At 27.2% G+C, this 13,870-nt stretch overlaps 1 protein-coding gene across 1 annotated transcript in view; it reads right to left on the reverse strand.

Moving 5' to 3' along the window:
* SmydA-9 (SET and MYND domain containing, arthropod-specific, member 9) overlaps positions 1–13,870 on the reverse strand; it is a 51,412-nt gene that overhangs the window by 1,065 nt on the left and 36,477 nt on the right. The gene's annotated exons all lie outside the window — the stretch shown is intronic.

The raw sequence follows: 13,870 nt of genomic DNA on the forward strand, positions 1-13,870 counted from the left end.
TAAAAGAAATGGAAAATGTTATTATTTGAAATGTAAAAATGTTTGCTATTTATAATAAAAAAAATAAATAAAATAATTAGTCATATTTGTTTGTCAAAACACGGTTTTCTATAGAAATAAAATGTTGACGAAATTTTCTATACAAATAAAATTTTTACAAAATTTCCTATAGAAATAACATGTTGGCAACATTTTCTATAGATATAATATTATGAAAAAAATTTCTATAGAAATAAAATTTTGTCAAAATTTTTTATAGAAATAAAATTTTTCAAAGTTTTCTATACAAATAAAATTTCGACAAAATTTTATATAAATATCAAATTTTGACAAAATTTTCTATAGAAATAAAATTTTAACAAAATTTACTAAAGAAATAAAATTTGTTGTTGTTGTTTTTTTTATTTCAGCTTAAAACCATACATTGACTAAACTACAAGTGTAGCTTAACCAACAGAGGAAAAGAATGTTTGTCGAATTCATTTGGGCAAAGCCCTATAGACTGCAAGATGGTTGGATGGACGCACGTTTCGGAATTACCACTTTCCTCATCAGCATCCTCTACTTGCAGCAAAACTATCAACCAATTATTATCAGAATAAATTCAGGCAGTTCATTAAACCCAACAATAAACCACACTTGTACACTCCGAAAAGTTTTCTATACAAATACAATTTCGACAAAATTTTATATAAATATAAAATTTTGACAAAATTTTCTATAGAAATAAAATTTTAACACATTTTTGTAAAGAAATAAAATTTTGACAAAAATTCCTATTAAAATAAAACCTTAACAAAATTTTTTATAGAAAGAAAATTTTGACAAATTTTCCTACAGAAATATAATTTTGACAAAATTTTCTATAGAAATTAAATTCTGATAAAACTTACTCTAGAAGTCAAATTTTGACAAAATTTTCTATAGAAATAAATTTTGACAAAATTTTCTATAGAAATAAAATTTTAACAAAATTTTCTATAGAAATAAATTGTTGACAAAATTTTCTATAGAAATAAAATTTTGACAAATTTTCCATAAAAATTGAACTTGGATAAAATTTTCTATAGAAATGAAATTTTAACAAAACTTTTTATAGAAATAATATTTTTACAAAATTTTCCATAGAAATAAAATATTGTCAAAATTTTCTACAGAAAAAATATTTACAAAAAAAATTTCTATAGAAATTAAATTTAAAAAAAATCTATAGAAATAAAAATTTTACAAAATTTTCTATAGAATAAAATGTCGAAAAAATGTTCTATAGAAATAAAATTTTGATAAAATTTGCTATAGAAATAAAATTTTGCAAAATTTTCTATAGAAATAAAATTTCGACATAATTTTCTATAGAAATAAATTTTTGACAAAATTTTCTGTAGAAATAAAATTTTCTATAAAACTAAATTTTAACATCATTTGTTATAGAAATAAAATTTTGACAAAAATTTCCATAGAAATAAATTTTCTATAGGACTAAAATTTTGACAAAATTTTTATAGAAATAATATTTTTACAACAATTTCCATAGAATTTAAATTTTGACAAAATTTTTTATAGAAATAAAATTTTGAAAAAAATTTCTATAGAAAGAAAATTTCTACAAAATTTTCTATAGAAATAAAATTTTTACAAAATTTTCTATAGAAATAAAATTTCGACAAAACTTTCTATAGAAATAAAACTTTAACAAAATTTTTACAAAATTTTCTATGGATATAAAATTTTGACACAATTTTCTATAGAAATAAAATTTTGACAAAATTCTCTATAGAAATAAAAATTTGACAAAATTTTCTATAGAAATAAAATTTTGACAAAATTTTTTATAGAAATAAGATTTTGATAACATTTTCTATAGAAATAAAATTTTGACAAAATTTTCTATATAAATAAAATTTTTACAAAACTTTCCATAGATATAAAATTTCGACAAAATTTTCTATAGAAATAAGATTTTAACAAAATTTTCTATAGAAATAAAATTTTAACAAAATTTTCTAAAAAAAAATGTTTACAAAATTTTTATGGAACTAAAATTTTGACACAATTTTCTATAGAAATAATTTTTGGCAAAATTTTCTATAGAAATAAACTTTTAACAAAATTTTCTATAGAAAAAAAATTTGAGAAAATTTACTATAGAAAAAAATTGAGAAAATTTTCTATAGAAATAAAATTTTGACAACATTTTCTATAGAAATAAAATATTGACAAAATTTTCTATAGAAATAAATTTTTGAGAAAATTTTCTACAGAAATAAAATTTTGACAAAATAATTTTGTATAACTAAAATTTTGACAACATTTTCTATAGAAATAAAATTTTGACAAAATTTTCTATTGAAATAACATTTTTGCAAAATTGTCTATAGAAATAAAATTTTTACAAAAATTTTTATAGAAATAACATTTTGATAAAATTTGCTATAGAAATAAAATTTTGACAAAATTTTCTATAGAAATAAAATTTTAACAAAATTTTCTAAAAAATAAAATTTTTACAAAATTTTTTATGGAACTAAAATTTTGACACAATTTTCTATAGAAATAAAAATTTGAGAAATATTTCTATACAAATAAAATTTTGACAAACATTTTTATAGAAATAAAATTTTGACAAAATTTTGAGAAAATTTTCTAAAGAAATAAAATTTTGACAAAATTGTATATTGAAATAAAATTTTGACAAAATTGTCTATAGAAATAAAATTTTGACAAAATTTTTTATAGAAATAAAATTTTGACAAAATTTTGAGAAAATTTTCTATAGAAATAAAAGTTTGACAAAATAATTCTGTAGAAAAAATATAACATGGATAGAAAGACTGACTTCACTAAATCAACACAGAATTTGAGTCGGAAATTTTCTATAGAAAAAAAAAAATTGAGAAAATTTACTATAGAAAAAAATTGAGAAAATTTTCTATAGAAATAAAATTTTGACAACATTTTCTATAGAAATAAAATATTGACAAAATAATTTTGTATAACTAAAATTTTGACAACATTTTCTATAGAAATAAAATTTTGACAAAATAATTTTGTATAACTAAAATTTTGACAACATTTTCTATAGAAATAAAATTTTGACAAAATTTTCTATTGAAATAACATTTTTACAAAATTGTCTATAGAAATAAAATTTTGACACAATTTTCTATAGAAATAAAATTTTGACAAAATTTTCTATAGAAATAAAAATTTGAGAAATATTTCTATACAAATAAAATTTTGACAAACATTTTTAAAGAAATAAAATTTTGACAAAATTTTTGAGAAAATTTTCTATAGAAATAAAATTTTGACAAAATTTTCTATAGAAATAAAATTTTGACAAAATTTTCTATAGAAATAAAATTTTGACAAAATTGTCTATTGAAATAAAATTTTGACAAAATTGTCTATAGAAATAAAATTTTGACAAAATTTTGAGAAAATTTTCTATAGAAATAAAATTTTGACAAAATAATTCTGTAGAAAAAATATAACATGGATAGAAAGACTGACTTCACTAAATCAACACAGAATTTGAGTCGGAAATGATTCGTATAGTAAATGATGTATCTCAAACTTCTTCTTCTGGGCATTACATTTACATACTTTTTATTTGTAATGAAAATTTGAAATATTTTCAAATTAATCTGGAAAAATGAAAATTCAATGATGAATTTATTTCTGTAGTGTAATTAATGACCCATTTTGAACTACAAAATGAATAAAAAACATTTTTACGACCTTATAAGATAATAAACTATTTAAATCAAATAATAAACATATTAAACATTATATTTTATATACATGCCAAACCCACCCAAACACAAAAATTGACATTGACCTACGCCAAAATCCATATCTTCTTGATCTAAATAAACATATGGCAGAAATATTAAAATGTTTATGGCACTTGTTCCATACACCATAATACAAAGCGAATTATAGTCTTGGGATATTTAATTAAAAAAAAAAAAGAAAATCTGTAAAAAACAAAAATAAATTAATGGCAACCGAAAAAAAAAACATAAGTATCCCACCAAAAAAAGCGTGGAAGTGGTGCAAACTTGGCGCAGAAGCGATGGATTTAACATGGGCTTGTCATACAAAGTAGTTAAACTAACGCTAAATTAAACTTATTTTTATTGCAAAAAAATTATTTGTTTGTAGTTAAATTTTATTATTTTTTGCGAAATTTTTCACAGCCCAATGAAAATTTCGTTTTGTTAAGTATGTCTCAAACATTTTAAGAACTAAACGTGAGTATAAAGTTCAATGACCGTACACATAAGTTCAATATGAACTAAAGCAAATGAAAATTTTCGTACGATTCCCAAGAATAGTAAGAACGAACTACTGTATGGTTAAAATTAAAATGGTCATGATTTGGCGCCAATGATTTTCTTCTTTAATTTTAATTAATTTATTTTTCTACGAGAGGGTGTAATTTCGAGAACTGCAGTTAAAAAGTACAAGGGGGCATTATATTTTCCTGGTTTTAACAACGCATTGTGGAAATCTCAAAATGTGGAGTAAAGTTTAGTTAAATTTTCGAACGAGTTAGTTTATTCTTCTTATGAAACAGTTTACTTTTTTTCGGTGCAGGTCGGATGTCCACCATTTCAACAGCCGTTGCACTGAATTTGCATCAGTTTTTATGGTGTGATCCGAATTCAGTGTTTTGGATGTGAATTAACAAATTTTGTGATATTTTGCCAAACAAATAATTTTTATAATATTTTATGATTTCTAATGCATCCTAACGCTTTTCTGAAACGTTTTACGTCAAATATTTCCAAAATTTCGCAATTTTTCAAGATTTTTTTTTGACAAAATTTGACTAATTTGTACCATTTTATTAATTTTTACTCCGTTTTAACAATTTGAAACAAAAAATTAAAAATTACCCATTAAAAATATGAACAAAGCGAGTTATAAAAAATTGAATTAAAAGAATTTCCTAAATTTTCAATTTTTTTTTCTGGGATGTTAAAGATCATATAAATTCTTATAAAACAACTGAAGAATTATTTCATCTAACGGAGGAATATATATAAAATATAAGTAAATTATATAAAATATAAGTAAATTAAATATAAACAAATAATTGTTTTTAATCAAATTTAATAAAAAAAATTAATTGAAAGTGGACAAAAACTAAATTATTTTTTTAATCAAGTTTTTTTAATTATTTCTATGATTGATGAATAACAAAATATTTGCAACGTGGCGGGGATTCATACTGGAAAATTTTTTTTGTGGGGGGGGGGGTTGGTATGTGGTATTAATTTTATTTTTTTATGGTCCCATTTGTATTATGGAAATAAACTCCAATATTTCAAATGGAAATTAACCTCAATTTCGCCTTTCGGATTATGCTTAGTTTTTAAATGGACCTTTTTCTTTTCTGGGATTTGAAAACACCCAGAAAAAAGTGCCTTCGAAACTAAAGGAAAAAATTTTCATCAATATAGTTTATCCATTTTATTTCCATTAAGGTAAATTTTTGTGAAAAATAATAAAATTTACTCGTTTCAGTAAAAAAATCCTAAACTGTAAGCAGTTAGGAATAGTTCATTAACTAGAATAAGGCATGGAATTTTACTCATACTATTTTCTTCGCTGGGTATAAGAATTTACTACTGAAAAAGAAAATTTTATTCACCGATAACAAAGCATTCGTAAAAATAAACAAAAACCGAACTAAAACCAAGTTTCTTCAAAATAAGTAAACTTTCTTATAAAATGATAATTGAGACTTCCTTTATAATAGAAAGTTTTTCATACATACGAACAACACTTGGCATAGAAAAATATTTTAGTTCATTCGAACTAAGAAGTATGCAATCCTTTCAAAACTTAAGGAAACACACATGTTAGAATATAGGAAATTTTCCTAAATTTCTATTGTCTACCTGTAATCGATACCTGTCATCGTAATCGATGTGTTTGCGCGTGGGTGTAATCGATATATTTGCGCGTCGGTTGTTTTTTTAGTTGGAATCGCGTTGTTTTGGTATACGGAGAGATTGTTAAAAAATAATATGGTAAAATAATATAATAAATAACAAATAAAATATATAAAATATTTGTTATTTTAAATTAGTGAGAAAATTTTTCGTTTTTTAAATAAATCTATCAATGTTCGTGATAGTGTATAAAGAAAGAAAACACCAGCAGAATAACAACAAATTTGTCTTCATTTTGGAATCTTCTATTATCAGGTAATATTCAGTGACGCTAACTTTTTGCAACAAAAATGTTTTATGATTTTTTATATTTGTAGGTATTGAAATTGTAAAAGGAGGACAAAATCGTTAGGCAGCAACTTATTAAAAGTGAAAAGTACAAGAAGAAGAAAAAGTGCGTTTTACAGTTAATAATATCACACGGAAATTGGAAATAGTGGAATAATAAACTAATATTTCAAAGAGATTCGATGCTGTTGATTCTTAATAAATATATTCAATATATTAATAAAACATGTCTTTTATTGAAGATAAAATTGCTTACAGAAATAAATAAAATTGTATTTAAAAACGAAGGTAAGCAGTTCTAATTATGAAGTAAAAGTTTTACCACAAATGTGTAAGATTTGTCGAAATGAATGAAAAAATTTCAATAAAATCATTCCATATATGAATTCAAATTAGTTAAATTTTTTCATTCTGTAGTATAGTGGTATATAAATATAGGAAAATGTTAACTAATATATGGAATGCATTATTCCTAATTTCTACGAAAATCACATCGTTCAAACAAATAAAAATGTCTTTGGCGCTATACGAAGTTCAACTTTCTTCACAATGAGTTCATTTTAACTTAAAGAAGGGGTCACTTTTTTCTGGGTGAATGGTTCCTACTACACACACTGTCGTTGTACCGAATAACATTGTATCATATTTGTTTTTCTCGTAGTTTTAGAATTTCTTCTATAAGTAGAATCTAAAGTGGGCTAACATGATTCCCGTTATATTTATACTTATTAACATACATTTGCGGCCCTCTATATTTCGTGTGTTTGGGGCTAATTTTCCTGGGAACCATTTTCATACAACCGAAAATGAGCAAAAATTTAGTTTTGAGCCGATTCTCATGCTTCAGTTTCATTATGTTGTGACTCGTTTTCATGTGATTCACCAGTGTTGCCAGTATTGGAGTTTTTTTGCCAACTTGGAAATTTGTTCGTTAGGACCACAAAATTTTTGAAGGGGGAAAATTAGAGGCAATTTGGGGATTTTTCTTAAATCTGTTTAGTACAATAAATCAAGTCTAGATCAATGGTTGGAATGAAATACATTTTCTTAAAGAATCACAGTAAATCCATAGATGTGCATCGAAACACGTCTATGAATCGTGACTAGGACTTTCACCCGGGAAAAATCTTGCCCCGAAATCCTGGGACAGGATTTATCCCAAATACCAGAGTTTTTTATTTTGATTCCCGGCATTTTTCAGGATATCGAAAAAAGTGCAAACGATAAAAAATAAAAATTTGTATGCATTGGTATCTTTAAGAAGTTACTTTAATCTACAACAATTTTTTGGCGCTGTAGATTAAAATATTTAAAGAATCCCGAAAAAAATCCAGGGATCCCGGAATTCTATATTTTGAAATCCCGAATCCCGGGATTTATTAAAATCGATCCCGAATGACAACCCTAATCATGACAGCGGATAATCATAGATTTACGCGTATGAGCCCGAAAGTATACAGCAATCGACTGTTCGACACCTGAAGAAGTGATAGCGACAGTGTGGCAATATTTTGAAAAATTATAAAGGGATTTTCGATTATTAATATTTGTTTTTGTTCTCTAACCCCGAGAGATAAAAGGTATTGATCAATGACCCAATATTATTTCTAATTTTCAGCTGTGGATTATCCCACCTCAGTAATACTGGTGACATTTCTGAGAGTCTCAAAGCTTCTCTAAGTGGTTTCACGGCAACGTGGAACGCCGTTCGGACTCGGCTATAAAAAGGAGGTCCCTTGTCATCGTGCTTAACATGGAATCGAGCAGTGATAAGAGAGAAGTTCACCAATGTGGTATCACAATGGACTGAATAAGTGAGCCTGATACATCGGGCTGCCACCTAACCTAACCAGTCATCTTACATTTAGGACACTGTTTAATTTGGGTTTCTAGGGACCATTTTTATACCCTCCACCATAGGATATTAACTTTGTCATTCCGTTTGTAACACATAGAAATATTGTTCTAAGAAACCATAAAGTATATATATTCTGGGCCGTGGTGAAATTCTGAGTCGATCTAAGCATGTCCATCCGTCCGTCCGTTCGTCCGTCTTTTGAAATCACGCTAACTTCCGAACGAAACAAGCTATCGACTTCAAACTTGGCACAAGTAGTTGTTATTGATGTAGGTTGGATGGTATTGAAAATGGGCCATATATGTCCACTTTTACGTATAGCCCCCATATATGTTAAACGGACCCCCAGATTTGGCTTGCGGGGCCTCTAAGAGTAGCATATTTCATCCGATCTGGCTGAAATTTGTTACATGGTGTAAGTATATGGTCTCTAGCAACCATGCAAAAATTGGTTCATATCGGTCCATAATTATATATAGCCCCCATATAAACCGATCCCCAGATTTGACCTCCGGAGCCTCTTAGAGGAGCAAAATTCATTCGATCCTGTTGAAATTCGGTACGTGGTGTTAGTATATGGTCTCTAACAACCATGCAAACATTGGTCCATATCGGTCATTATATATATATATAGCCCCTTTATAAACCGATCCCCAAATTTGTCCTCCGGAACCTCTTGGAGGGGCAAAATTCATCCGATCCGGTTAAAATTTGGAAAGTGGTGTAAGTATGTGGTCTATAACAAACCCGCAAGAATTGGTCCATATCGGTCCATAATTATATATAGCGCCCATATAAATCGATCCCCAGATTCGACCTCCGGAACCTCTTGGAGGAGCAAAATTCATCCGAATCGGTTGAAATTTGGTACGTGATGTTAGGTTAGGTTAGGTTAGGTTATGTGGCAGCCCGATGTATAAGGCTCACTTAGACTATTCAGTACATTGTGATACCACATTGGTGAACTTCTCTCTTATCACTGAGTGCTGCCCGATTCCATGTTAAGCTCAATGACAAGGGACCTCCTTTTTATAGCCGAGTCCGAACGGTGTTCCACATTGCAGTGAAACCACTTAGAGAAGTTTTGAAACCCTCAAAAATGTCACCAGCATTACAGAGGTGGGATAATCCACCGCTGAAAAACTGTTTTGGTGTTCGGTCGAAGCAGAAATCGAACCCACGACCTTGTGTATGCAAGGCGGGCATGCTAACCATTGCACCACGTGGTGTTAGTATATGGTATCTAACAACCGTGCAAAAAATGGGTCATATCAGTCCATAATTATATATAGCCTCATATAAACCGTTCCCCAGATTTGACCTCCGGAGCCTTTTGGAGCAGCAAAATTCATCCGATCCCGTTGAAATTTGGAACATGGTGTTAGTATATGGTCGCTAATAACCATGCTAAAATTGGTCCACATTGGTCTATAGTTATATATAGCCGTTCCCCAATCACACAAAAATTGGTCAATATCGGTTCATAATTATGGTTGCCACTCGAACCAAAAATAATCTACCAAAATTTTATTTGTATAGAAAATTTTGTCAAAATTTTATTTCTATAGAAAATTTTGTCAACATTTTATTTCTATAGAAAATTTTGTCAACATTTTATTTCTATAGAAAATTTTGTCAAATTTTATTTCTATATTTTGGCAAAATTTTATATCTATAGAAAATGTTTTCAAAATTTTAATTCTATTGAAAATTTTGTCAAAATTTTATTTCAATAAAAAATTTTGTCAAAATTTTATTTCTATAGACAATTTTGTCAAATTTTATTTGGATATTTCGGCAAAATTTTATTTCTATAGAAAATGTTTTCAAAATTTTATTTCTATAGAAAATTTTGTCAAAATTTTATTTCTATAGAAAATTTTGTCAAAATTTTATTTCTATAGAAAATTTTTTCAAAATTTTATTTCTATAGAAAATTTTGTCAAAATTTTATTTCTATAGAAAATTTTGTCAAACTTTTTTTTATAGAAAATTTTGTCAAAGTTTTTTTTTCTATAGAAAATTTTGTCAAAATTTCATTTCTATAAAAAATTTTGTCAAAATTTTATTTCTATAGAAAATTTTGTCCAAATTTTACTTCTATAGAAAATGTTGTCAAAATTTTATTTCTATAGAAAATGTTGTCAAAATTTTATTTCTATAGAAACTTTTATCAAAATTTTATTTCTATAAAAAATGTTGTCAAAATTTTATTTCTATAGAAAATTTTGTCAAAATTTTATTTCTATAGAAAATGTTTTCAAAATGTTATTTTTATAGAAAATTTTGTCAAAATTTTATTTCTATAGAAAATTTTGTCAAAATTTTGTTTCCATAGAAAATTTTGTCAAAATTTTATGTCTATAGAAAATTTTGTCAAAATTTTATTTCTATAGAAAATTTTGTCAAAATTTTATTTCTATAGAAAATTTTGTCAACATTTTACTTCTATAGAAAATTTTGTCAAAATTTTATTTCTATAGAAAATTTTCTCAAAATTTTATTTCTATAGAAACTTTTATCAAAATTTTATTTCTATAGAAAATTTTGTCAAACTTTATTATATGTTATACGAATTTAATTTAATTTTTTAAGCTTAATATATAATATTATAGTTTAATATTATAGCCAAGTAATTCGATTGTCGATTACAGTCTTCAATATAAATTTCTACGCAATCCATGGTGGAGGGTACATAAGCTTAGGCCTGGCCCAACTTACGGCCGTATATAAAGGGTGATTCTTTTGAGGTTAGGATTTTCATGCATTAGTATTTGACAGATCACGTAGGATTTCAGACATGGTGTCAAAGAGAAAGATGCTCAGTATGCTTTGACATTTCATCATGAATAGACTTACTAACGAGCAACGCTTGCAAATCATTGAATTTTATTACCAAAATCAGTGTTCGGTTCATTTCTGGTTGAATGGCTACGTAAATAAGCAAAATTGCCGCATTTGGAGTGAAGAGCAACCAGAAGCCGTTCAAGAACTGCCCATGCATCCCGAAAAATGCACTGTTTGGTGTGGTTTGTACGCTGGTGGAATCATTGGACCGTATTTTTTCAAAGATGCTGTTGGACGCAACGTTACGGTGAATGGCGATCGCTATCGTTCGATGCTAACAAACTTTTTGTTGCCAAAAATGGAAGAACTGAACTTGGTTGACATGTGGTTTCAACAAGATGGCGCTACATGCCACACAGCTCGCGATTCTATGGCCATTTTGAGGGAAAACTTCGGAGAACAATTCATCTCAAGAAATGGACCGGTAAGTTGGCCACCAAGATCATGCGATTTGACGCCTTTAGACTATTTTTTGTGGGGCTACGTCAAGTCTAAAGTCTACAGAAATAAGCCAGCAACTATTCCAGCTTTGGAAGACAACATTTCCGAAGAAATTCGGGCTATTCCGGCCGAAATGCTCGAAAAAGTTGCCCAAAATTGGACTTTCCGAATGGACCACCTAAGACGCAGCCGCGGTCAACATTTAAATGAAATTATCTTCAAAAAGTAAATGTCATGGACCAATCTAACGTTTCAAATAAAGAACCGATGAGATTTTGCAAATTTTATGCGTTTTTTTTTTTTTTTAAAGTTATCAAGCTCTTAACAAATCACCCTTTACTTGTTATTTATATATTTTATTTATTTATTTCAAAGAGTCAAGTCGCTAGACCATATATGATCCAAAAGCTACACAATTCCTTGAATAATTAATTTATAACAATAACTTAATTTTTAACAATAAATAGTATACCAAATAGAATAAAAAAAGAATCACAGACTACTCTCAAAATTTTCATACCGCAAACATTTTGAAATCACACAAAGCCATTATACAAATTTCCAAATTGACTTTAATATATTCATAATAATAATGCTAATGAGAAGAAAAAAATATTATTTATTAACCACTTTTTAACACTTTTAATTCAAGTACACAGCCCTCCAATTATTTGAAGACGTTTTTTTTTAATATATAAAACATTTTCATATTTAAAAATTATATATATATATATTTATATCTAATAATTTTCCGACTTATATCCTAAGGGATTATATCGCATTTATATTAAATGCTTTAATGTATATGTTCACATTGCCTCGAAAATTTATTAGCATTGTTAATGTTATCTTTAGATCACAAAATAATATTTCACATATAAAATTAGATATTTTAGCCACTTGAGCAAAATGGAAAAACGAAATAAACAAAAACGTGTATTATTATATGTTTAGGTAGCATAAATAAATAGAGAAAATATACATACAGACACACACATATGGGCCTAATTAATGATCATAATTCATTGTAATAAAATGTGTTGATAAAAACTGCTGTGATTGTGACAAAAAAAAAGAATCATAAATATAGTGATATGTATATATAACATTCTGTTATTCTCTCTATAGTAGTGCGATATGATAAATTACACTATTTGCTATAGGGCATATATGTTGACATGTTTTTAATTGTGTGTTTTTCGAAAGCCAATTTGTTACGATTTGTGCGATTAATATATGGCATAGGGAATTTTTAGTTTTGCCCCTTTGGTTCTTCGATGTTGAATTATTTGAATAAGTTGATGGATAATGCGTAGAATTTAAATTGAGAATTAAATTAATTAAAGAAATTTAGTTTAGTTTCATATTTGACTTTATTAATATTAAGGTCTATGTTATAACAAAAAAAATAATGATAATTAAAAACTACTATAAAATATTTAAATATTTGTTGTATTCCCCTTACCAATTTATTTGGAAATTTAATACAATTAGATTTCAAGAAAAAGAGCTGCTCTGAAATTATTATTTTATATGGCAACGTTTTTAATGCAATTTCTATATGTTATCATTTTAAAACCAAATTCAAAATTTCTGTTGAAACTAAAATTTAGGAGATCATATTTGTATTTTTCTTTTACTGAAACACAATAAATTACTTTGTTTAGCATAGTTTTTGTACTTGGAAAGCAACGCTTTCTATACCACACTCCCATACACACCACTTTGCCCATTGTTTAGATTTAAACAACCCGATCCTAATATTGCTATATTTTTATCTCGCACTCTTCCCTCTATCAAGGCATTCCCAATGTCCCTAACACTGTCCTAATCCCCGCATAACAAAAGCCAAATAAGCACTTCCATGAAATCAAATCCTATGAAATAAAGGTGTGCGCTTGAGAAATAAAATCGGTTCGTGAATGTGTGTAAATAAAATTTCTGCTAAATCACGCTCACGAAAAAAATTAAGATTTAACTCATACTCGTATGTTAACTGAAACTAATTTAACTCTCGAACCATATTCAATTTTTGAATTTCGTTACCTTTGCTGATTTTCGTTTGGAAAATGTCGTGAGTCTCGTGAATTTGTCGTGAATCACGTGAATTGTCGTGAATCATGCGTGAGCGTGAATCGTATAAAAGTAGTTCGTGCGTGAGTACTGATTTTCATTTCGTGAATGTGCGTGAGGGGGATTGGCTACCACACGTATCGTGCGTGAGCGTCCGCGAATAAACATTTTGCTTAGTGAATGTGTGTGAGTGGGATTGGCTACCACATGTATCGTGCGTGAGCGTGAGCGAATAAACATTTTGCTTCGTGAATGTGAGTAAAATTTTAGTCACGCGCATACCTCTACTATGAAATAAAAACAAATTGGATAATTTAGCCATTTGAAGCTAATGTTTCTTGTTCCAATGTTCCTACCTTACAAAATCGTTTTAACACTTAAAAACTACAACCACAGA

Source organism: Haematobia irritans, chromosome 3, assembly GCF_050003625.1.
Source record: "Haematobia irritans isolate KBUSLIRL chromosome 3, ASM5000362v1, whole genome shotgun sequence".
NCBI classification, from domain to species: domain Eukaryota; kingdom Metazoa; phylum Arthropoda; class Insecta; order Diptera; family Muscidae; genus Haematobia; species Haematobia irritans.